Below are 24,451 nucleotides of genomic sequence, written 5' to 3' on the forward strand. Positions count from 1 at the left end.
GAATGACACCACTGTACTAGACACTAAAAACGCTATGTAAAGTCATAGTCCTAATGTCCTCTAACCTAAAACAGTCCTCTAGCCTAAGAGTCTGGCTTTTTCCTCTTCTGCTTCTGCACCAGGCAGGTCGTGTCAGGCTAGAACGGTCCTTTGCCCCTCTGCAACCCCTCTCCTTGTGTCCTCTGACCAATTCCTTTCTTCTGCTGGTTTTTCCAAGTGCTCCTCAGACATTTCTAACGCTGTCAAAACACCCCGGTTGTGTTCCCCTTGAGGTGAGCAGCTGTGCCTCCTTGGTGGCTGGAAGACCCCTCTTGCTGTGGTGTACCTTTTATTTTGGCTTAGGCCATGTGGTACTGACTTCTGAATGCATCCTGCTGCCCCACGTCCTTCATCGCTGTCAAGCGCACTGCTTCTGTATCTTGTCTGTGTTTGGTTTCTTCTCATTTTCTATTTTTCCTGTGCATCTAAAAAGCTATAATCTTTTTCTTCAGAGGCCTGTTTTAATTCTCCTATATGTTGCTGTCTGCAAAGCTCTTCAGACGTTACTGAGAATCCACTGTGTGCCTTCTTTTTCTCCAAACTGTGGATTTTAGATAGCGTAGTTCAACAGGCAACATGAAGCCTAGAAAATCCAGCAATTTGGAATTACAACTGGCAAGCCTGTAAACCTCCTGCAGCCGTATTCTGTCGCTCTCACGTGGAGCAGAAGCCTGGTCCCTTGGTTTTGATCTAGACTACAAGGCAAGAGGTGATACTGCACATTACAACTACATTACTTAGCTTTGTGTATGTTAACTGAGGTTGTTTTCTATAAAGGCTTTTACAAGTGGACAGGAAAAAAGTATCTAAAATTTCAAAATTGCAGAAAGCATTTTTTTTTGTGTGTTTTATGAGGAATACATAGCGATAGGGTTTAAAACTTCTCTTAGATTATATTTTTTCCCCCTTACATTCTCTTATGGGGGTTTATATAGTATGCCCTTATTCAATACAAAGAAAGAAACCTGATCTTTGTGTGGGCTGTTTACCAGACTGGTAGATGCTATGAGACTGAGAGGTGTTTCCAGTTTTGTTTCGTCGAGTGGTATGCCGACTGCATCGGACAACTGAGCTGTGCTTTCTACTGCAATCAGTAATTTTATAAACTTGTGCAGTAAAATAATAACTTTAATTATTGAAGAGTATGAAATAGACCTAAATGAGCTTGTTAATATTAATGCTTACTGTACTTGCTGAAGTTACGAAGCTTGTTATGGACCTGGGCTAGCATATTCGTAAGAGTAAACAAATGCAGCTGCCCTTTCTGTTCATGGACAATTAGGAAAACACCTTGGATTTCTGCAGGTTAGTATCAAAATTGTTCTCCGAGCATTTCATTCCCATACGTTATTTCTGTCTGTGGGCTTTTTATTAACTGTTTAGTTTGTCTGTTATCCATTATTAATAGATTCTGACTATTCATCTATGTTGCATATTCTTGTATCTGCGCCTTAAGTGTCTGATGGCTAACTGAAACAGGGTTAGAGAAATGAGAGATTTCAACAGCATGGCTATATGAACATTTTCTTTTACAAACGCATCTGTTTGAGACCTGGTTTTGAGAGTGGTTTTGCGAGCTAAAGGTCATGAAGTTGCATGCTTGATGAAAATCAAGTAAAAGCATTGAGCAGTCCTTTGAAAAGTACTTGTGGATCTTATTCAAAGGCATGTCTCTCATACTTTTTTTTTTTAAGTATTTTTTGAGCTGGACTGATAAATATGCAGTTTCATTCTTTTCCAAATAGAAAGATCTATCTTTTGTGTCTGTGCTGGAGCTGTGACAGATCTAACAGGACAAAACCCATGGTTTGAGTGGCAGGTCCTTCAGCTTCTGTTCCTTCTACCTAGGTATATCTGTATATAATGATCTTTTTGGGAAAAAAGCTATGTGAAAAAGTAGCACAAATCGTGTGTGAGGAGGAGACAGGGAGTGAGTTGAGTGCCCGCCCGCGGCTTTGCAAGCATGATGTCATTCTAATTTGCACTGCTAGGGGATGAGCTCATCGGGGAGGGGTCTTGCAGATTTACAGCTGTGCCGATTCATCTCTGGTTTGATTAACATTCTCCAAGCTCTCTCCTTGAACTAAACAACAGGCGCTGTGTTATGAATTATTTAAAGACCTATGAGAGCTTCTACTAAATAAAATCAAGCATCAGTGGAAAACAAAAAAGAGTGAACTCTCTATTTTGCTTCCACAATGTTGTTAGAAAATGACATGCTTACCATTCGCAAAAGGATAAGCAGGTTTGTTTTTTTTCTCCCCTCATTCCTGCTTGTTAACATTTTTGCGCTACTAGTTTTCAACAACAGTCTGAGTTGCCTTTTTGTGGAAGGTGGGTATGTAGACCTAATATGTGTATGTATATATTTTTCTTGTTTAGATACAGTGTAGCATTGACAAGGCTGTATTATTCCACTCTATAGCTGGGTTTTCATTTCTAATAGAAATTTAAATATAAAACTTGGACTGTTAGAAAAAATGAAGCATATTCTGGTCTTTCTAGAGGCCATGTTTAGACTCATTATTTATGAATTTTTTAAAAATAATCCATGAGAAAATATCTGAGAACTAAATAGATTTGCCCTTCACTGTTTTCTGGAGTTTGACTACATTTAATATAAGATAGTTAGGATTTTTCTTACACAAATTTAAAAAATCATTTAAAAATTCTGCTTCCACTGTGAAGGAAGTTGGCCTCCTAAAACAGCTGAAGATCCAGTCTGGGTTTTTTCACAGAAACCATGTCATTTTGCAAATGGGTCAGAGCAGCTGCTTGAAAATCAGATAAAGTACCTGGAACTGCTGCTGCTGCTGCTGCTGCTGTACTCTGCCTCCTGCATTGCTGTGGGCTAGAGGTGTTAGCAGATTTGTATACTTACATTCAGTGAAATTCTCCTCAGAAACGCGTTTAACAGATTTTTCCAAAGATTAAGATACTAGGTTGAGATGTCAGGTGCAAATGGTGAGAGCAGAATTGTGCCTAGCATCTGGATAATACTTTGGGACCTCTCTAAGAAGCATAACGCAGGATAAATGTTCAACATTATTTTGGTTTCTCATAGGTACCTGGTACCTTCTCCTTCAGTGCAACACCTACCTTCTGAGACAAGGATAGGGTGAACTTCTCTGTTTCTAAAGCCCTAATTATTGCTACTGTCTGTAACAGCTTTATAGCGTTACTCACTCCTGATATAAGGTACTTTAGCCACTTCCTTTAGATGCATCTGTCTTAGTAACTGTAGTACAGCAAGCGATACAAATGCAGGGAAATCTGAAATTAAGTAGAGGTTGAGTTTGAGTTATGACACCCAGTTGCTCTAATATCACTGTGTCCCCGTTTCAGATTTGGGGTTGGGGTCTGGGGAGAGTCTGGCTGAATACCCTGAAAGTGAACAAACAGCTGAATATTTTGCTGGGGAATAATACTAAAAGAGCTTGTTGCTGGGGGAAGTAACTCAATCCAAAGGCCAAGTTGGTTTTATCAGTAAGTTCACCAAAAAGTGGCCCAGTAAGAAAATCATCATTTTCTAAAAATCACTGCAGCCAGTTAGAGTATGGAAACTCTGCACTAGCCGTCCTCTTCTCTGAAGCGAAAAGAAGAATATTCTCTGTATACAGTACTACAGGTAGGTTTTTAGTAAAAAAACCCTGCTCCTGCTACTGAAGGTGTAGAAGGACTTAGTGTAATTCTTGTAGTCTCTATAACTCGAACAGATGAAGAAGCAGGTTTTTTTATCTTCATGAAAATATTCTAGAAGCATGGGCAGAAGGTAACAGCTCTTCAGCGCCTATGAAATGCTTCAGCTGGGAGCCTGCTAGTGCTCCCTGTCCTTCTCCCACTCTGGGAGCATTAGGAAAGTCTGGAGTAAAGCAAATAGACTTGCAGTTTAAGCGCCCACTTCCTTATAATCAGCTTTATCTGCAGCAGACAAATTGTGTACCATGCTAGCTTGTATACTTTCAAAATCGTAATCTTTTAATTTCACACCGTGAATGGGAGCGGTGCCAAAATATGCTTATTCAGAGGTAAACTCAGAATACCTTCAGCATTAACAACCCAGCATGTCCCTCTGAACAAAACCCATAATGTTGAATAAACACCGTTTAGTTTCCAGTATTTTACAGCACTTTATGTACAGCTGTGCTCAAGGATGAACTTCATCTTCGAGACGGCAAGCAGTTTGCATTCAGAGACAAAAGCAAAAATAAGCCTGTTACCCAGATTTAGAAGTGTTGAGACAAACCCACACCTTGGTTTTGTTGAAGTAAAGCTTAATTAATTCTTTCGGGAAGTTGCCTTGAAACACTGTTGGGGACGCTGCTGGTTCCAGGACTAACGATGGAGGGGGATCTGCTCTGGGTTTCACTGCTGGATTGGTAGCACCAGCTGATAGTGATGGTGTAGTTGATGCTGGGCAAACTCCTTCACTCTTTTGCCTTTCCATATGTAAAATTTGGGCTATTTTACTGTACTTTTGGGGGTCTCCTGGAAAGAGCTAAATATTACAGGATAGAGTATATCTTAATTTTAGGAATGTAGTTATGATTAAGCTTGTCAGTCAACAGCAAGTACCTTGGTAAAAGTTGTTGATTAAATACAGGAGATTTCTTATTCTGAAAAACTTAGTAAGAATGGGATTTTCCTTTCAGATGGTGGCATGTAAGTATCTTGTGTAAGCTGTCATTGTGGTCACGATATCTCCTCAATGCAGAGGCCAGTTGGGTTAGAGATCAGTTCATCTTGCCCTGAAGGAAGCACCAAGCGGGAGATGGCGTTGGCTAGACGTAAGCATCCAGTGCTGTGTTACATGCTGTCAAGTATTTGAGATGCATGTGCGGAGCTCTGGATGTGACCCGGGAAGCGTCCGAGACCTTGCTCTGGGAGCAGCGGCTAACGGCCGGGGGGGGGATATGCTAGGGCATCTCAAAGATGATGGGTGCCTAAATTTAGGCAAGCCCTGCCAGTGGTGGCTAGTCTCTGTGCTCTGCTGATTATTGTGACCAGGTTTCTGTTGACAGTGGTGGGAGTGCAGGCACATAGTCCACTTGTATACATAAGTATAGATGTCCTAAACCGGAGCTGAATCCCGCCCTGTGTCAGCCAGCTTTGCATATATTTCTAACCCGTCCTTTAACTGAAGCTCAGTGTCGTGTATCCCAAGTTTTTGGTTTAAAAATCCTCAAAAGGAGCATTTTAAAAACACATTTATTGCTTGTGGCAGTGGTTTGTAAAACTTACTGATGCTTTAAAGACAATTTGTTTTAAAATGCAAAGAGGCTTCTGTGAGAGAAGTGCTTCTTGACAGAAACCCATACTTCCCTTTCCAGATCCTACAGATGGAGCAGCACTGGGTGTTGCACCGACAAGCACACAGTTCTAGGCATTGAGGTTAAAATGTAGGTTTTTGAGCAGGGGGACTTGGAGGGAGATGTAGTGCTGCTTTCCTGCTAGCCCTGATAAGGATCCAAAACTGGTTTCAGAGCTGTGACCAAAAAGCATCCCTCAATTATGGTAGTTAAGGAAGCATATGGAAACTACAAATCAAGTATGATTGCAAGTGGCTTGTGGGAGAGTGAGAATAATCAGCGCTCTCAACTATACCCTTTTTGTTCCTAGGAAACTTATTTAATCTAGCTGGAGGCAATATTTTGCTACATTTAAAAACTTAATACAGGCACGGGTGTCCTAGATTTGTTACCAAAGCCTTCTGAATTTTTTTTGTTTTCTGTTGTTTGCTGTATTTTTTAAGATACTGCTGACTGTAAGCGTGGTGGGAGAAGATGGGTCTGAGGGTGGAAGGTGGGAAACCACCACTTGGTTTCATATATTTAACAAACTCAGCAGAATGCGATTTTTAAATTTGGGGCTGCGTTTTGATTTCCTGAGGTTCCGCTGAGATTTCCAGGTTCCTGCGGATGTAAGAGCTTTGCCTGAGAGATGGGGGATGCAGGTTTGAACTTCTTTCACCGGCATCACGCCCAGTGGTCCCTCGCCTGGGCCTAATCCTGAGCTGTCACGCTAACAGTGAGCAGCAGCACTGTTTTGCTGCCTTCTCCCCAGCGCCAAAGATCCTACCTGTTGGGACCCGCGCTAGCTAATTTGGAGCTGAATTTTGTGTGTGTGTGTGTGTGTGTACACACACACACGTATATATACATAGAATATATATGCATATATGTTATATGTAATATAACTCTGTGTGTTGTGCCGTACAGATGCATTTTAACTCGTGCTCCTGTTTAGTTATTGAGTATTTCAGGAGCTCTCATTTTGAAAACGATTATTTAGAAGTGACCCGACGTGTACATTTGCATGTGGCCATTTCTAGTACACGGCTTCCAGAACTGAGTTTTAAACTAATGGAAAGTTTTTTCCTGGTTTGGAAATGTAAGGCAATTTATCCACTTAGCTATTGCTTAATCCTGCATTTCATTTTCCTAAATCAATAAATAAAATTTAAGTAATTCATCACACTCCCTTTTGTAGAGCTGAAGTCATAATACAGATGCATTTTAATCCTATAATAAATGCCAAACAAGCGTTTTCTGAGTGGATGGAAGTTCTGTTCTAGAGAAAAAAAACCCGATGAGTTTTGGTAAGATTCTTGGCACGAACTGAATTTTAGAGGATTAGATGCTTGATATTTATGGCAAGTATAATAAGAAGTAAAATATTTGAAAAAAATACATAGTTTTCATTAGTTGACCATTTGATTTTTCTATTCTGAGGACTTCTCAAAGCATTTCATGCAGTGCACTGGTGGTACCCTGCTTTTTGATTGTTTCCACAAGGCTTGGAATAGCCAGTCATGCACAAAACCATTGATTTTAGCACATTTGGCTTAAAAACAGCACAGGGAAAAGGATCACTTGGCTAAAGGAGCCAAGTATTTGCAGAAACTTCTTGTTGAGTCTTTTGTGTTCCCTGCTGGGAGTTTCTCCAGTGAAAATTAATGGAAATTAAATCAAGTAGCAACTCACCAGGGCTGTCAGCTGATTTCTGAGTAGAGCAGGTATTTATTTTCTCTTTCCACCAATAACTATATTCTTGTCACTGCTATAAATGAATTTTAAAAAGCGTTACATAATCAATTGCTATTGCACATTAACAAGCTGTGGTTCGACTTGTTAAACTTCCCTTCTGAAATTATATCTTAACTAAGAGAAGAAAAAGGCAGCATTTAACGTCATGAAATATTTTTGGAGTGCCAATATAGGGGGGAAAAAGGATACCCCTTTTATCCTCTCTGCTTTTTGTTTACTACAGAGGACTGTGGGCTACTGAAACAAAATTTCAGCTAATGAATTCTCCCAGCAGTCTAACATGGGAAAATGCAGTCCGTAAGTGTGCTGAGATCCTCCGGTCTATACATACAGCTTTGCTATGTGATGTTCTAAGGCATGGCTTGAAGATGCACGATTTTCATCTGATAAAGTAGTAAAAATCACAACTTTCACAGGGAAAAAAGTGGAAGATGGATACTCACTCTGAAGCTTGATTTAAGAGTACAGTTAAAATTCTGGCTGCAAAAAAGCTCCTGAAAATGTTCATTTTTTACAAACTTCTGTTCATAGAAGGTGAAGCTGAAGAGAGACTCGGGTTAAAAAAGATAAATATTGACCCCACAGATGTTGTCCCTGCAGTTTAGTTTTGGGAACAGACCTTATTCAGATCCCTGCCAGAAATCATTAGAGAAAGTCTCTGTCTTTCATAGCTGTCTTTCTTCTCCCAGTTTTTGAAGCAAATACTCCTTTTCAGAACTGGCATTGTAATAATGCCCAACCCACTCATAACGACTCAGAAATATTGTATATTACTATTGCAAACGTTCTGTAGTGTTAAAGAACCTATTACATATACTATAGAAATACTGTTCCATGTTGTATTTGGTGAGAACACGACCCTTGCTTGCTAGATTATACTCTCAGCTGTAAGTTACTTGTGAAAATTTTTGTGAAGGCAACTTTAAAAACACTACATGTTTCTTTGACTCTAGTCAGTCTTCTGTGATTTTTTTTCAACAATGGTAGTTTTAAAAAAATCAACTGAGAAAGAAACTGATTATTCTTGAGCAATAAAAAATGAGAAGACGAATCAAAAAACCGAAGGCTGTGCTTATTTTTTTGATTACTGCATTTGGATTATTCAAAATCCTGACTGTTCACCTTGGCAATAATACTGCAGCAAAGTTGCGCTAGACGTTTGGGCTTCCCTGTATAACTCAGGTGCCCTCTAGGCTAAAGTGTGAAATCAGTTTTACTTTTACGCATCTCTGATTCAAGAGTGATGTGTGAGACTGCATTGATCACATTGTCCAATTGCAACGACTGATTGTAACAAGTTTTTTGGTTTTTTTAAAAAGTTGCTGCCTTAATATTTTCTGAAAAACTGGTCCTTCCAAATTGCTAGGTTTTGTGCCCCAAATTACTGGTTATTCCAGAAAAAGCATGACTGTGAACACACATGCAACAACATAGTTTTATTTTGCTTTATATTTTCATGAAGTATTTTGGAAAGATGATAGTTTTGACAGGTCTTACACCATATAGTGATGTGGGTGGTTCAAATGTGCTCCTCTGAGTCTGGATACCAAAATAACATCTGTCTGCTGTGGTTGACAGCATGTGAATACGTTTAAACACCCCTAACACACGTAGCTTTGTGCTACAGTTGTCTTTTCTCACATCAATAAATAAATGTTTCAGTTTGTCTCAAATATGTTGCTTGGGAGTGAGGTATGCTGGAGGAAGGTGTGAGTTACAGAAACTGGCCAAAGCTTTTTTCTTTTTGTTTTGTTTTTTGGGTTTTTTTAATATATTTGACTGTGTGTTTGCACCTAGCACTATCCATTTGAAAATCTGTGTTTTCTAATTATTCTTCTTTGGCTAAGACATAGGTGTTATTTAGGTGTGTGTTTATCTAAACACCATTTAATCTGGGACAAACCTTTGCGGTTACCAGCAGGTCCATTATCCAGGCAGAAGCACAGAAACCAGACCAGTTCAAACCAGTTGGAGTCTTGTGCATCCCAGTGCCGGGGCGCTCAGGCCGCTGACGGACCAGTGAGAGCAGGAGGGAGCTGCTTTCTCTTTCTCCTCCTGGGCTGGGGTCTCTGCTGTGCAGCTCAACCACAAACATGTTTGGTCATCAGGCATCAGCCTGGATGGAGAGTTGGGCAAAATAAAATGGTCGAGGCTGAAGCCTTTGCTTTTTCACCTCCCATTCGATTTTTTTTGCTGGGTTTCTGCTTTGGAAAGATAGGCTTTTGCCAGTTCCCGGTACTGCAGTCCCAGAGGCGACGTAATCGGTGTGGTACCGCCAGGACTCCGTGCGCTGCTCCTCCTGAGCCAGGTACGGCAGTGAGGAGTCACACAAACGTCATCCTTAGAGTTATTTAAAGAACAAGGAGAGCCTTTTAAATACAAAGCGAGGATGCTGACACGCTTGGCTGTCCTAAGGCAAGCAAAGCCAGCAGAGGAACCACAGATGGACGCGTTGTGTAACAGCCTTGCTCGTCGGCCGGTTGATGTATCCCTTATGACAGAGCATCCCTTCAGTGCGGCAGTGAGCAGGGAGGGCAGGGAGGAGAGCAGGTGTACAGAAACCATCGCAATCTGAATCTGCCCTTGAGTTTATTTGCAGTTCTACAAAACATGGCCGTGGTTGCAGAGCAAGACCAAAAAAAAAAAATTAGTCTTAAAGCATATGTTAATAATATTTTTGCTTGTGAAATGTTTTTTGGAGGCTGTGACATTATAGATACTTGCTTCAAAGTGATTTGTCATGCTTAGCATGTTGCTGTTTATAGCTGAATACCTTTTGTTAGCAAATCCTGTTTGTGGGTCATGTACAGACACGAACATGTGTGACTGAATTTTTCTGGTGTTAAGAGGTAATGATTCTCTTTTTAAGATAGTCCTTTAATATGAAGAACAAATATGCATCTGATGCATCATTCTCTATCTTATTTTATATGAAATTAATGAACCAGAAATTCAGCTACAAGGTCCTACGCAGGAAGATGGAAGATGAGATGTAGAACAAACAAAAATAATTGTGAATGGTAGAATGATGCTTTCCAGATGTTCTGTCCACATGCGCACACGTGCTCGCTCTCTCTCTTCCCAATTTACCCCAATTTAATTGTGTACATTATCAAAACATTGGTAAAACTTCCAGCCATTGCAGTTAATACAGGCTCTGCAACAGGCTTTGCCCTGTATTTTTTCACTGTTAGCAGTCATCCGTGAAGCACAGAAGGGCCACTTTCTCTCCAACCTGTTTGTCATGAATATTGTTTTAATCTGGTTTAGTTGGCCAAGCTAGGAGTTCCACAGTTCTTGAAGTCCCACGTCAAGCTGTTCGAGGTCCTTTTTTCCTTCCTTCCCTATGGAGTAGTGCCTGAAGCACACTGATTTTTTGGGTGAGTTTCCTCTGTGTGCTTTCTGTGAACAATACCTTTCTGATAATACAAACCGAGGAGTGAGTTGAACCTACTACTGAAGCTACAGCCACAATGATCAGGGTTATAAGAGGTAGCATCTTCTTTCCCTGAAAAAAAGGAAGAGTTTTGGATAATTTCCAAAATGCTAGATATCATCAGCAACAGGACGGTAGGCTGCAGTGGTCTGGAGTCATATTTTTATCAGCAAGCTGTCGTTACACTACTGCTGCAATGCGCTTCAGCTCACACCGTTCGCTACCAGAGCTTGCTCCTGCCAGGATGAGAACCCGACTCTTGAGTATTTGAGCCAAGTGCTTTGGCATTAGCAAAAGGAAGAACTTTACTAATTGAAGATGGCACAGCCTGCTAAGATAAACTTGCACTTCCTTACTCACAGCATGCTGTAAAGAAAGATGCTGGCCTAGATTTGCTCATCTGCTAAGATGGGCTGTGCAAACAGCAAAAACCTGTCACGTAGAGGATAGAGAGCAATTCCCGCTGCCCAGGGGAGCTCTTTGCTGGGCAAGTTGTCAGATGTGCCTCCATAGTCACTTGCATCAGCTAGACCATGCCGGTGGGATTGGGAGGGCGAAGGGGGACTTTTAAAGGTAGGAGGAGGTGGGATGGGTAGTGTATCGAGGAAAACTTCCCTACCTACATCTTTTCCTTAATGTCAAATTATATAAGGACTTTGTGCTGGAGGTGAAATAAGGCAAAGATTAGCCGAAGCAAGCCGGGGGAATCGGTGACCTGCTGAGTTGTGCTGAGGAGGGGAAGAGAATCAAGGTTGTGTGTGTGTGTAAGAAAGAGATTGTTGAAGTGGCTGTTAAGCAGGCACCGAACCCTGACTGCCAGCTTCTCACAGGCTGAAGCTATTTCTTTTCATGTCTTTTATTAAAAGATGTGTTTATTTGTTAATGGCTTTATTTGTCTTCACCTTTGAATTTTCATTAAATTGTAGGAGGATTTTTTTTCTCCCAGAAATTGATGGCTGTAGAAAAAGGCAGGTATGCTAGGGGAAGTCTGGCGTCAAGAAAAATGGGGAGGATAGGAAAATCAGAGCAGAGCATCACAAGACAGAAGGACTAAGATGAGAGGGGAGAAGTTGAGCAAGAGAGGATGTTTGAATTTACGGAAATTATGGACGGTCTGCCTGACGGTATGCAAAGTGGGATGTTTTGCATTTGCAGTTCCCTTTGGGTCTCCAAGCCTACGTTTCTAGTGAGGACGATTTTAAGACTAAACTAATAATAGTGCTCCTCTGAGACTTCCCTCCATTCTGAAGAAAGAGGTGCCATTCACTGTGCTGTGTGTGGAAAGAATTATTTAAATAATTTTAGCGAAAACTTTAAATGTCAACGCCTCTGTGACTGTAAATACTCTCATTTGTTATCATGGAGCATTGCACATGCTCAGCCGCTTCTAGGTTTGTTATATGAAGACAAAGAAACTAGACCGTTAGGCCAGTGCTAATAGTGTGGAAATAGAAAAAAAGATGGAAAATGTTGTGCATTGTTGACTAACAGTGGAAAAGAATCCACTTCTCTATATGGGAATAGGAAGAGAATTGAATTCTGTAATGGAAAATGATGCCATCTTGTCTGTGTTATCTTTGGTAGACAGAAGTAGAAATAACGTTAGTAGCATCAACCGTAACATAGACATTTTACAACTATTCAGTAAGACCCTGTTAAATTTTTACAATGTACATCTGTGGTTTAATGCAGAATACAGCTTCCAGGGGACAGTATGGAAGATGGTGAAGATGGTATCTTCAAGATGAAGAAGGTATCTTCATCACAGTTAAATTTTTGCTGTGGTTTCTTGAGGTGACAGTTACTGTTTTCATGTACCTCTCAGTATCAGGAGTAACTTTATGGAAGTGTGAGACTGGATAACATGAGCATAATACCAGACCCACAATAAGTGACTGGCTGTTCTGTGTCACGGTAATTATTGCTTGTAATATTCATTACAGCAGCATTTTCCTAGACAAAAAAAACCGGCAAAAGCATGCTCTGCTATGTTATTTAAAAATCTACAAGAACAAATTTCACATAACTGAGTCTATACAACAGTGTTACGGCTTCATAAACAGTTACTAACACAAATACATATATTACCAAGGAGAGTGTTTCCATCTAACAGAACAAACTGGAGAACAAGCTGGACCTAGTACTAGCCAGAGGCTGGGCAGTATATTCTTAATTTCCCTTTGACACCTGCAGGCCACAGTTCAGTTAGTTTCTCGTAATGAAAAAAAAGGCTGAATTTCAGACAAGAATGCTAAAGATGACAGTAGAGTTAAGCCAGATGCATTCTTCTGCTACCACGTATTATGTCAGTGGTTTCATTCTTTTAAATGCAAAGCATTCAAGTAATTAAAAATAAACAAAAACCAACAAAAACCCCCACCCCTGGACTCACAGAGCAAACATATTATAGCACAATGAATGATTAATGTTAAAAGCATCTTAGAAAAACATTTAGATCAGGAGTGCTTATAAATATTCCCAATACCTCCTTTCAGTTTTAATTCATCTAAATTGACCATCTTTTATGCTTGCAGGGGTTTATCAAAAAACCAAACAAGTTTCATAAGACTTCCTAATCCATTTTTATTTTCATAATATCTCCACACTTTCATAAAGTTCTGTATTTCATTCAAAATATAAGTATCTATTTTGGTTACCTTTTCCTGTTATTACATTACAGATCATAGGTAAACTAATAAGAAACAAATGACAAAGCAATGATTTGCAGATTGGGTTTACCCAAATCTCCCACCGTCCCGATAGGACCATAGGTGGTAATTGCTGCCCCCGGCTTTTTCTGGGTCCTTTGCCACTTGGAAGGTGTTTTATATATTGCCACTTGCAGACTATTAAATATAAGTTTTCCCCTGCTCTCAAATAGTGTGTTATCCCCCCACTTGCTTGACTGTGCAACCTGTATTTTTTGATGATTTGATATTACCGTGTTGCAGTCATCTCAGTTACAGGGTCAGATTCCGACTTCAGGTCAATTCGTTCCACCAGGACTGTTGCGTGTATTTTAAAAATATAATCAACATACAAAAACAATGATTTTTTTTTTCATTACCATCTCTCCATAAAAGGGGAGTGCTTTCCCTTCCCTCAAAGAAGGGGATCAAGGGTGAAAAATCAGAGCTCCGAAATTTCTGGAGGGCTTGCATGACTTCCCAGTGGCTTTAAAGAGAATCCGTTGTGTACCCATAGTTGTCACAGATCACCACTTGTTTGCTGCTGTTTTTTAAATGCTAGGACTGTTTATAAATGAATAAATCTACATTAATTGGTGGCGAAGGGGTCCAAAATAAAATGCTTATTTAGTTTAAGATAGATCTGAAGGTCTGATATAGATACAATAATGTTGCATAGTATAAGTGAGCTATGGCAGCTTGCTTGATGGTCTTTAATGCAGTGTAATGCAAAGTAGTGGTGCATAGTACTGTTTTCCCTACCATGGCAAATATTTTCGCTTCATCGTGTTCCAGCAAGCATGATCATTCCCAAGTGCAATGTCGCCAGATTTGTGCATAAAACGTCACTTTTCACACTGTGACACGTGCCCATGGTATGTTTTGAAAGCACAAGTCTAGGTCTAGTTTTGTGATTTTTAATTCTCATAACTTGGGATGCAGGTTGCTTAACAAATAATCCTAACACGAATGAAAGAAAATAATGACTCATCTGCCAACGCTGTTCATTGCAAACATTTATCAGTTAGAAAATTGTACCCTAAGAGAACATCCTGAGCTGGGAAATATGGAAACAATTTTAATTGTTTACGGACTAGAGAGGGGCCTTCCACGGGAGATTATTTTAAAGTCATCATCAGTGAGATTGTTGAGGAGGAGCATCTTCAGTGCAGTAGTTAGTGTTGAATAATGAAGAAATATGTATAGTAACACACTCTAGTGTCTGACATCAGTGAACGCTGGCTGCCATCTAGAATAGATAGTCTAGATGGTCCAGACTTTCTCATTTTCTTGTTGAGATCATTCTGCTTTACATAGATACCTAAACATTCTTTTGTGGTTATTCCTGCCCGGGATCTCTGGGACAGTCACGTGTGCACGCTATACAGCATACACGCAGGGGTTGGTGCTTTTAGGAAGCCCTGACCTTTCCACACGCCGACCGTGCAGACGGCTTGTTCAGCCGCAGGAAGCTGGCAGCCCCGGTGATGCTTTGGCGTGGCTGTGCAGTGTCAGTCACCTTTGGCTCGTGCCCAGTAGGTCCTACTCTGCCCAGAGGCTTCAGAGGCATTTCCTTACTGCACATGCGTCTCCTCAAATGGTCTGGCAGATTTTAGTTGTTTTGTAGTGTCTGTTTTTGTATCCATCATTTTTGAAATACCTTCAGTTCATATCCATACAGGAAATGTTTAAATCATGGGATGAGAAGATGGCCATCCATGAGGTTGTATTTGGTTCCTGTGGAAGAAATTAAGTTGTTAAGGATCTTTGAAAGGGTTGAACAATTGTTTTAAAGGCAAGAAGAGAGATTGGTGTTTAGCTTAAATATATTTAATCTTTATAAGAGATGGTTCAGAGAATAGATGGCTTTGTGCCCTATTTGTTTCAAGACCAGGTGCCCTTGTTGAGATACTTTGTGTTGGTTAGGCCTGGAGATCTTCTGGTGGTGGTACTTCGCAGTTCATAATGTCAAGTACGAATTTCAGGTGCTAACCAAACAACAGAAACCTCTCATCTGTAATTGAGAGATTAAAAAAGAAAAACAACCTACCTGAAAAATCTGAAAGACCTAATGGTAAACTACATGTCACCTGAAATGAGATTATACAGTGGAAAAGGATTATACAGTGAAGAGTGTGTGCAATATGGTTTTACTTACTGCAGAATGTATTTTTAATGTGCTGGTATCTATTTCAGTCTGTAATCTAGCATGGTCTTTCCTAAAACAGAAGGACCCAGTCCTTCTTTAGCTCTTCAACACATTGCCAATCAGTCAGAACATCAGCTTGTCTCCTGAATCGTTGTGGCATAGAGTTGGTGAAGGCAGTTTCTTGCCACTGGAATAGCCTCGGGGGCTTTGTTTTATATTTTTCATGTTTAATTTGGAGCAACTGTGGGTTGCTATAAATTATATCAAACAGTGGCCAGGTCTCTGGCTGACCCGAGACATTATCATTCAGAAACTCCTGTTACCTTTTCTTCTAACGGCAATGGGGTGTATCCTGAACTGTGGCTTGATAAACATAGGAAGAGCTTGATGTAAAGAAACAGTGAAGTTACTGTGTATGTTCACGTCAAAAAGAAAATTTATAGGAGGAGACGTCATAGCAAATAAAGCAATGATGAGCTTAGAGCTTCTGCTCTCCATGTCTGGTAGTGTGAGAACAACAGAACAATGAGAAAAGTAACTAAACGAAACCAGATAAAAGGTAATATTTGTCTCCTGAATAATGTAACTAGATTGCAGTGCTCCCTGCCGTAGAACATGGCTGAAGCCCAGACGTGAGGACAGCTGTTTGAAAAGTAAAAATTATTCATTGGATCAACTTTTTCAATACATAGAATAAATTGTTCCTGTAAACTGCAGCTTATCTCCCAGTGTTGAATTTGGCTTGCTTAACTGTTCCCATTTATGCAGAGCATTTAAAAACTGTAGATGTTATCACTGGCCAATAATGAGAGCAGTGTTTTCCTACCCATCTTCTCCCTCCCCACCCCCAGCACACTGTGTCCTGTATTTTGTAAATCAGAGAGTGAGACCTAGAGTTCAGTCCTGTTGCCATTTGGATAGGTTTGAAATTTCAGTTGCCTTTAAGGAAGGCAGACGAGTTGCTTAAGAAGTGGTGATAAAGAGGCTTCTGTGAAAAAGGCATTTTCCATCTGTTTTGCAGGCTTTGCCTTAAGCAAACTTTTCTTGGGAGCCTTAGAGGGCAAAGCAGCTATTCCTGCCGCTGGGCTGCAGAGGGGATGGTGGCAGCAGAGCATGTCCGTGGGATGTGTTTGCACCAGACAACAGGAATTGCAGTAATTTCACATCCTTTTTGTTGCTGGTGCAGCTCTGCCAGCACTCCCCAAAGAGGTCTGGTGTGGTGGTAGCCTACAGAGCAGCCAGGGTGGCATCACTGGGTTGTACCCCCGTAGGGAGGAGAGGGGCACGGGGAAAGGGTGCTCTAGGTGCTCCTGGGGGCATGCCTGGCTTGGGAAGCCATCTGCTGTCCAGGGGCTTGAGGAGGAGGCAGGGACGGCAGAGGGAGAGACAAGTGAGAACCCTGTGTATGGGAGAGTAAGTCAGCCAGCCTTTGGAAGCAAATATCACGTTTTCTTGGTTATCTAAATCTATAAAGCAGTTGTAAAAACAAATAGATTATTTTCTATCAAGTTTTAGTGCTTTTAACAATAACGGCCAGAGAAATGCCTGTTTTTACAGAGTCCTCTTTTTGCGGAGCAGGGGAACAGTGATGCATTGTCTGACACGAGGAAAAATAAAAGACTGAGAAACACGCCTGCATTACACACTGCTTTCTCTTCAGTTCTTCTGTTAAACGTATTTTCTACTCCAGGATGCTGAGAACCACTCTGTGAATGTCTCCCATCTGATATGACTGATTTGCAGAGCCTTTTTATTGTCTTTAAACCATTATGGTCCAGATAGAAAGTCAGTATCTGCATTACTGATGACTCTATCAACTCATCTTGGGCTCTAACACACCAGCCAGACTTCCAAAGGTCCTTTGAATGATTGAATTGCAAAATCTATGAGCTTGGCCAGGGGGAGGTGGAGATCTTTGAGGTGGCCTTTAATTCATTTTTCTTTTTTCCTTGAGAAGTTCAGGTATATGTGTTTTTTAGAAGAAAAGTTCCTATATTTGTATAATAAAGATTTTGATTGTAATTAATTTCTAGTAGCTGTCAGTATCCAAAAAAATTGCCTGTCTATAACAAGGACAGCAGAGACAGACAAAGAAAGGCCAGTTATTCTGTATGTGAACTAGTCTGCAAATGTCACAAAGTTAGTGTGGAAAAGGTTAATTTTATGTTTGGCCACGATGAGCAAAGGCAGAAATCCCTAGCTTCTAATTAGTGGATCGTATTATTGTATCTCTGCTTCAGATATCAAACACCAGTTCTCTTTAGTTGTGTAAATAGTAATGCTCCCTTATGTTTTCAGATGTATTGTTATAGTACTGTACTGATTTAATATAATCTTTGAAAATATTTCCCTTTGGCTTTTGCTTTATTGTGAAAAGTTACAGCTTTTACCAAAGAGTGCTGAGGACCTTGGACTGTTTATATGGATCATTCTCTCTATAATTTTTGCTTTTGTCTTTGGCAAGTGGGTTAATTTTTAATCTTCATAAGCAACAACCAAACATAACAGCAAAAAGCAAGATCGTTTATTTATCTGTACTGTCAGTATTTTGAGTTGTTAGATGGTAACCAAATATTATTGTAGATGTAAGGTATTTTATGGATTAATAATAATTTTCTGCACAGCATTTTAGATTTTTGCTCAAGACAGAAGAGTGTTTGTAGTTACTTTAGATACCTGGAGTCACAGCCACATGCATGGCTTTCCTTGCTGGTTCCTTGTTAGGAAGATGCCTTTGCCATTAATGATGAATTGAAGAAACCTAAAATCTTTTTATTTTATCTGTAGAATATAATTTAGGATTTTTCCTTGTTTCAGAAGTACTTCTGTTATTACTAGTGCACTGATTATAACGATTCATTATATGATGAATCATATTTTTGGTGTAAAAAAGCCTCTAACAACATGTTTATCTATCAGTATTGATACAGTGCTCAGTATGACAGCATCAGTGTGACGTGCTTATAATCAGGTGATCAAAGTAAGTCTTCAGAGGCCTCTCTGTGAGCATTTACAAGTATGGGAGGGAGAGAGCAATTTCAATATACTGTCATTTTGGAGCATATTAATGCATGCATATTTATATGGTACTTTCTTAACAAAAGATCAAGGTGTTTTGTGAACCACTGTCATAAGCTGGTTTTTGGGTGGAGGTCAGTAGCCAGCTAACATAGCATATTAGCATTTTTGTGCTTGACTTCCCCTGTTCTTGATCAATCCTAGTTAAAACTTTTATTTTATTTTTACTGTGTCCCTCTAGTGAGGATAGCAGTAAGAAATAGGTAAGCACATATCTCTGCCAAAACAAAGAAAAATGTAAGCCTTTTAGTAAATCTGAATGTTTAGGGCTTCAGGTGGTTATTGCGTAGAAAGTAGGACAAGGAAAGACAAGCTCAACGGTGCTGGAACAGCAGGGGGATGTGGTTCTGGAGAAGGCGGCTGGATCTGTGACCATCAAATCCTGTAGCCGGCCTGCACTTGAAGTAATTGGAAATATCCTTCCCCTTCCCTTCTCCATGAGCTCATCTACTGGTGCTGGAGTTTCTACCCCCTTGCAGCCTGGTCCTGTTGAATGCAGGATACTGGTGTCCCCGCTCCCCCCTCTCACTTTCTCGATGGGAGTAGAGCCTTGGTGAAGAAACGCTGCCTGGTCTGTACTCACGCTGTGCCGGGGCAGCTCCAGAGCATAGGAAGGCACTGCCCGTATGGTAAACCTGTGCATCATTGCTTTGAGCAGTGCTGCGCTGGAGTTAGAGGTTGCAGGTCAGGGAATTAACTGAAAGCTTTGGGATTGTGGGCAGGGAAAATAAATTTCTGTCTGTTTTTTATTTTTCCTTTGCTTAAAATGAACTTAAGTTGTCCTTTTAAATAAGGTCAATTTTATCAAAATCACCTGCTACCACTGCTAGTTTCTTTGCTCTAATATTTTCCAGGACCCTTAAAATATGCTTGGGTAAAGTATTGACCTAAGATGCAGTCTTTCCAAGAGGAAAAACTGCAGGCTTTTTGATCTAAACCAGTGTCCTGGTTTTGACTGGGACAGAGTTAATTTTCTTCTTAGAAGCTGGTACAGTGCTGTGTTTTGGATTTACGGTGAGAATAATGTTGATAACACGCTGATGTTTTAGTTGTTGCTAAGTAGCGCTTATCCAAAGTTAAGGGTTTTTCAGTTTCCCATGCTCTGCCAGCAAGCAGGTGTGCAAGAAGCTGGGAGGGGACACAGCCAGGACAGCTGACCCGAACTAGCCGAAGGGGTATTCCATACAATAGAATGTCATGCCCAGTATATGAACGGGGGGGAGTTGCCCAGGAGGGGCGGATCGCTGCTCAGGGACTGGCTGAGCATCGGTCAGCGGGTGGTGAGCAATTGCATTGTGCATCACTGGCTTTTTCTTTTTTTCTCCCTCTTCTTTTTTTTGTTACATTCCTTTTCATTACAATTATTATTATTGTTATACTTCATTATTATTATTGTTAGTATTATATTTTACTTTAGTTATTAAACCATTCTTATCTCAACCCATGAGTTTTACCTTCTTTCCTGATTCTCCTTCCCATTCCACTGGGAGCCGGGGGGGGAGTGAAGGAGCGGCTGCCTGGTGCTTAGCTGCTGGCTGGGGTTAAACCATGACAACCAGGCAAATAATAAAGAATAGGCTAAACTTCAAAACTAGAATAAAATGTGTATTTCTAAGGATTTTTTGAGAGAAAGTTTTAAAAAAAAAGTTCCAACCATAGACGATGGTGTGGCTGATAGAAGAAAAAACAGAGGTGTGGTATAGGTGTGTCTAGATGGGAATAACAGTAGGGAGTGCGAAGGTGACAGTGGTCAGAAGAAGACCTGTGCACCTTTCACGAAGGGAGGTCAGGAAGATGTCCCCTTGCCATAAAATTGCTAGTAGGGAAGAATTGCACGAAGAGCTGAAATCGTGCATTCAGTCCCATAAAGAAACACAGGTCCTGGGGGGAGTCAGCTGCTGGCTGAGGAAAGGGGACAGGAACTGGGGTTTTTTAGTCTGGAGAACAGGAGGCTGAGGGGAGACCTTATCACTCTCTACAACTACCTGAAAGGAGGTTGTAGCGAGGTGGGTGTTGATCTCTTTTCCCAAGTAACAAGTAATAGGACAAGAGGAAACAGCCTCAAGTTGCGCCGGGGAGGTTTAGATTGGATATTAGGAGAAATTTCTTCACTGAAAGGGTTGTCAAGCATTGGAACAGGCTGCCCAGGGAAGTGGTTGAGTCACCATCCCTGGAGGTATTTGAAAGATGTGTAGATGTAGCGCTTAGGGACATGGTTTAGTGGAGGACTTGGCAATGTTAGGTTAACAGTTGGACTTGATGATTTTAAAGTTCTTTTCCAACCTAAATGATTCTATGATTCTATGTTGTGTCATCTTTTGACCTGGCTATGGTACAGGCGAGCTGTTTGGGACACTTGCGTAGCCTTGGACTTGTCTTGGACCCTCTTTTGCTCATCTTTTGGAGCTTAAACCCAGCCTTTCCTAACAGAGAGCTCTGACTGAGGAAGATGTGATAGTTTCTTAACACTGTTAAATGATTATCAAAAAAGCGGTAAATTCATGAGCAAAACCAAGGAAAGGATTGAGCAAGAATGAGGGTAGTAACTAAGTTTAGTTTGAGCTTGGCTATTAAAGAAAAGTACAATTTTAAATACCAGGCTGGCTAGGTTAGGGTATTTCAGGGATCAAGTGAAACCATTCTCCCTGCTGAGGAAGCAGGGAGACATGAAGCCAAGAGACATGGGGTGGTGGTTAAAGATCTGTCCCCAAAGTCCTCTAACTTCTGCTGCTTATGTCTCAGCTGGTTCACTATAATTCAGCTGGTGGTGTGTGTTTGGATTTACGAAGACTTGGAAATGAAGGATCCAAAACTCCTTGGTCTCAAATGCAGACTGGGCTGACACAAATATATCTGTCCAGAAGCTGGGAGACAGCATTTGGAGACTGGAATGTGGGATTGGAGGAAAGAATAGATCTTCATAGCTGATGTAGTAGATGATCTTACAACTGATTTAGATTTCATTACACCTAGTAACACTATAAGCAACATCAGGGATCATAACTTCAGTCTGCAGAAGATCACCTTAGCAATGGTGGAATAAATGGTTTGTGAACAATTGATGTGCAACAAACAAGTTATTCTCCCATCTGAGTGCAAATACTGTTGAACAGCTGTGTGCAGGTTCGACTTCCCAGTGGAGAAAGCTGGAAAAGACCGGGACAGTCTTAAGGCATCGACTCACATGTGATGCTGACTAAATGCAGATGGCTTAAGTGGTTCCTGTCTTCAGTTTTATGCTTTGCCTCTCTCTCGAAGGCTGCTGTTGCTGCAGCGGTGCTGGCTGAGTGATATATGAAATATGTGTGTTTACATTTATGAGCCAAACTGTAAAAATGTGTTTGGGAGCAGAGTCACATAAGCCAACACTTGTAGCTGCTAAAATTCTTGTGGCTGGGAAGTATGAGTGGAGCATTCCTTGTTTGCTGGATGCAGTTGAGGAGCGGTAAGTAGTAAAAATGACTGTGATTCAAAATGGGCAGAGAAAAAGTCCAAAGTTTTATTTATTTGCGCTTTCCATATTCAAAACCTGTTAAATTGGATCAGGTAGAAAAAAGCATTCCAGTAATTGCAGGAGTGTGGTTTAGCATGGCTAGAAATGGCAGGGATTCTCATGACTGTTCCTGTCCTTTGCCTACGTGTGAAAACTTTCATCTTAGGCACAGATGCCAATGCTGATAATTTTGGGGCATTATTGACAAAATTATTTGGAGCAAAGATTAGTTTTTCAGAGCAGCAATCTGAGTCATTGTAGAGGGGAAAAAACCCCATCAATATAGAAGAGCTAAAAGAAGTTAAAATTATAGACTATTTGGAGGAACTTTGGGATTAGCTCTGGGTCTAGACTCTGACATCTTGACACCAACTTGGCAAACGCTTGGAGCAACTGCTGTAGTGTGATTTTGCAATTCTGCAGAGGCCGGGATGGGAGCATGTTAGTCCTGTTGCCACACACACAGAAGAGCCTTGTTGGAAGGCTGATTGCAAACACTAGGGATCAGCTTCTCCAGGGTATCAGGAACCTGTGGTCATTCTGTCCTGATATGTTGCAGAAGTGCAAATATTAGTGGTTCATCCACAGCTGGATAAAGGAGTAGGGACAGTCAGTGTAGTCTTGCAGGAGTGGACTACAGAGCAGCTGAATCCTTCTCGGAGAGTAGATTTTCATACTGGGATATTAGGTAATTGGAAAATCATCTGGCAGGGTTGGTCTCCAGAAAATGTCATCCCTGAGGAAAGGTCTTCTGAGCCCAGAGGAACTTGGCATTCTGAGTGAAATACTCCTCTGCAGGCGAGAGGACCTGATGGGTGACGGATTCAGGTATTAGCTGATTATAGCAGATATCCAAGACCTTTCCAGTACTCAGTGATGACCATATGGCTGCTGTGCTCTTTGCAAAAGCCTTGGCTGAAGGAAAGGAGGGTTTCTATGGATATAATCAGAACGCAGCAGGAACCATCATTAGCGTTTCAGTTCCAGACACTGATGCGTTGCAAAAGACAGTCATGAGAGCTAAGCTGTTGTGAGGCATGGGAGGGTGTTCATCAGCATCTGCGTGGGTCCTTGCATCAGCCAGAAAGCAGCTGTGAACTGTTTCATGGACAAGTTCAAGGTTTGCTCACTAAAATATCAAGAGGCTTTGACTGTAGCGTAGTTTCCAGTTAATGAGCCTTCCACCTGATGGGTGAAATGGGATTCTAGAAAGGGGACTGCAACCAGCATGTCCTCTTCATCTTGGTGACTTACTGATCAACAGTTGATGGAAAACATCAGATAGCTGAACACTTCTTATATTGGGCTTTAAATAAAGACTCAGTCTGATTGGTTAAATAGAGCTCCTGGCAAGGCATAGAGGAAATTCTAGAAACTCCACAATGCAGAAGAGAGGGGGGAAAAGTGTCCTTCTGTAAGAACAAATTTAACTTGATCTCTAGTAAATGAGAAGATGGTCTTGGATGATCAGTCGTATGTTTGAAAGCAAACATTTACAAGCAGCTGTCTGCTGTGATTCCACTGTCCCACAAAGATGGAAAGCAAAAGTCTGCTAAGCCTAGTGGGTTTAGTAGTTTCATTTTGGTACGTTCACTCTTCAGAAATTGTACATTGTCAGGAAGAGAGTTACTTTTGGGGAGAAAAAAAGTGATAGTATATACATTTTTACAGACAAAATCCTGCATTGTCTAAAAAAACCATGACTCCTTGAGCAATGGATCACTGAAGCCTGGTTTCTGGCAGCATCCATTGTTCTCCAAATCCTCTCCTCCCTACCCTGGAAAGCTGGCTGCCCTCTTCTCCCTTACTACCCCTTCCCCATGCCCTCTCCTTTCACTTAGGGCTGGTTCCCAGGAAGACCGAGCTAAGGCAGCGACAGGTACCTCTCTTCCCGCTGCACCATCCTGCTGGCTCAGGTGCCCATCACACCTGCAAAAAAATCTTCTCCTTCTCCCCCCCCCCCCCCCGCCCCAAACTGGTTTTCTGCCAGTTTGCTAATTATTTTAAATAATTGGTTTATAATCTGACCAGGAAAAATTTAGGATCAGTCTTTCGGAGAGAGTATAGGAAGGTTAATAGAGTTAAGCAGAAGCAACAAAGAAAAAATCAGGTCCCTTAGCTCCAGTTCATAGTTCTTCCTCAACCTACAGAGAGTAGTGTGTGTTATTAATGTTACTAGTAGTCTTACCTGGTTTTGCATCTCTGTGTCTTCATCCAAGAAAAAAAAAAACTTAAGTGCACACTTAGCTCTAAGGATATGAATAGCTGAAATTCTGAAAGAAAAAAAAAAGGAACAGAGTCAAATTTATGGAGGGTCACAATAATCCTCACAATTTTGTACGAAGATGTATTCTCTTTTCCCGCTGCTTTCCATATTTAAACTGACCTGGTTTGCTTAAAGTAGCCACTTGATATGCTCAGCTTGCCAGAAGACAAAAGCTTTGAGAACTCTGCTCGGCGGCTTGCTTTCGTTACTGTGCTGGCTTAGGGTTTGGGCTGGTATTAAAAAAAAAAAAAACAAAC

At 40.9% G+C, this 24,451-nt stretch overlaps 1 protein-coding gene across 1 annotated transcript in view; it reads left to right on the plus strand.

The window, feature by feature from the left end:
* The window catches only part of ZNF704 (zinc finger protein 704), a 93,005-nt gene that overhangs the window by 44,547 nt on the left and 24,007 nt on the right, over positions 1 to 24,451 (plus strand). The gene's annotated exons all lie outside the window — the stretch shown is intronic.

This window comes from Gymnogyps californianus, chromosome 2, assembly GCF_018139145.2.
Source record: "Gymnogyps californianus isolate 813 chromosome 2, ASM1813914v2, whole genome shotgun sequence".
Lineage (NCBI taxonomy): Eukaryota > Metazoa > Chordata > Aves > Accipitriformes > Cathartidae > Gymnogyps > Gymnogyps californianus.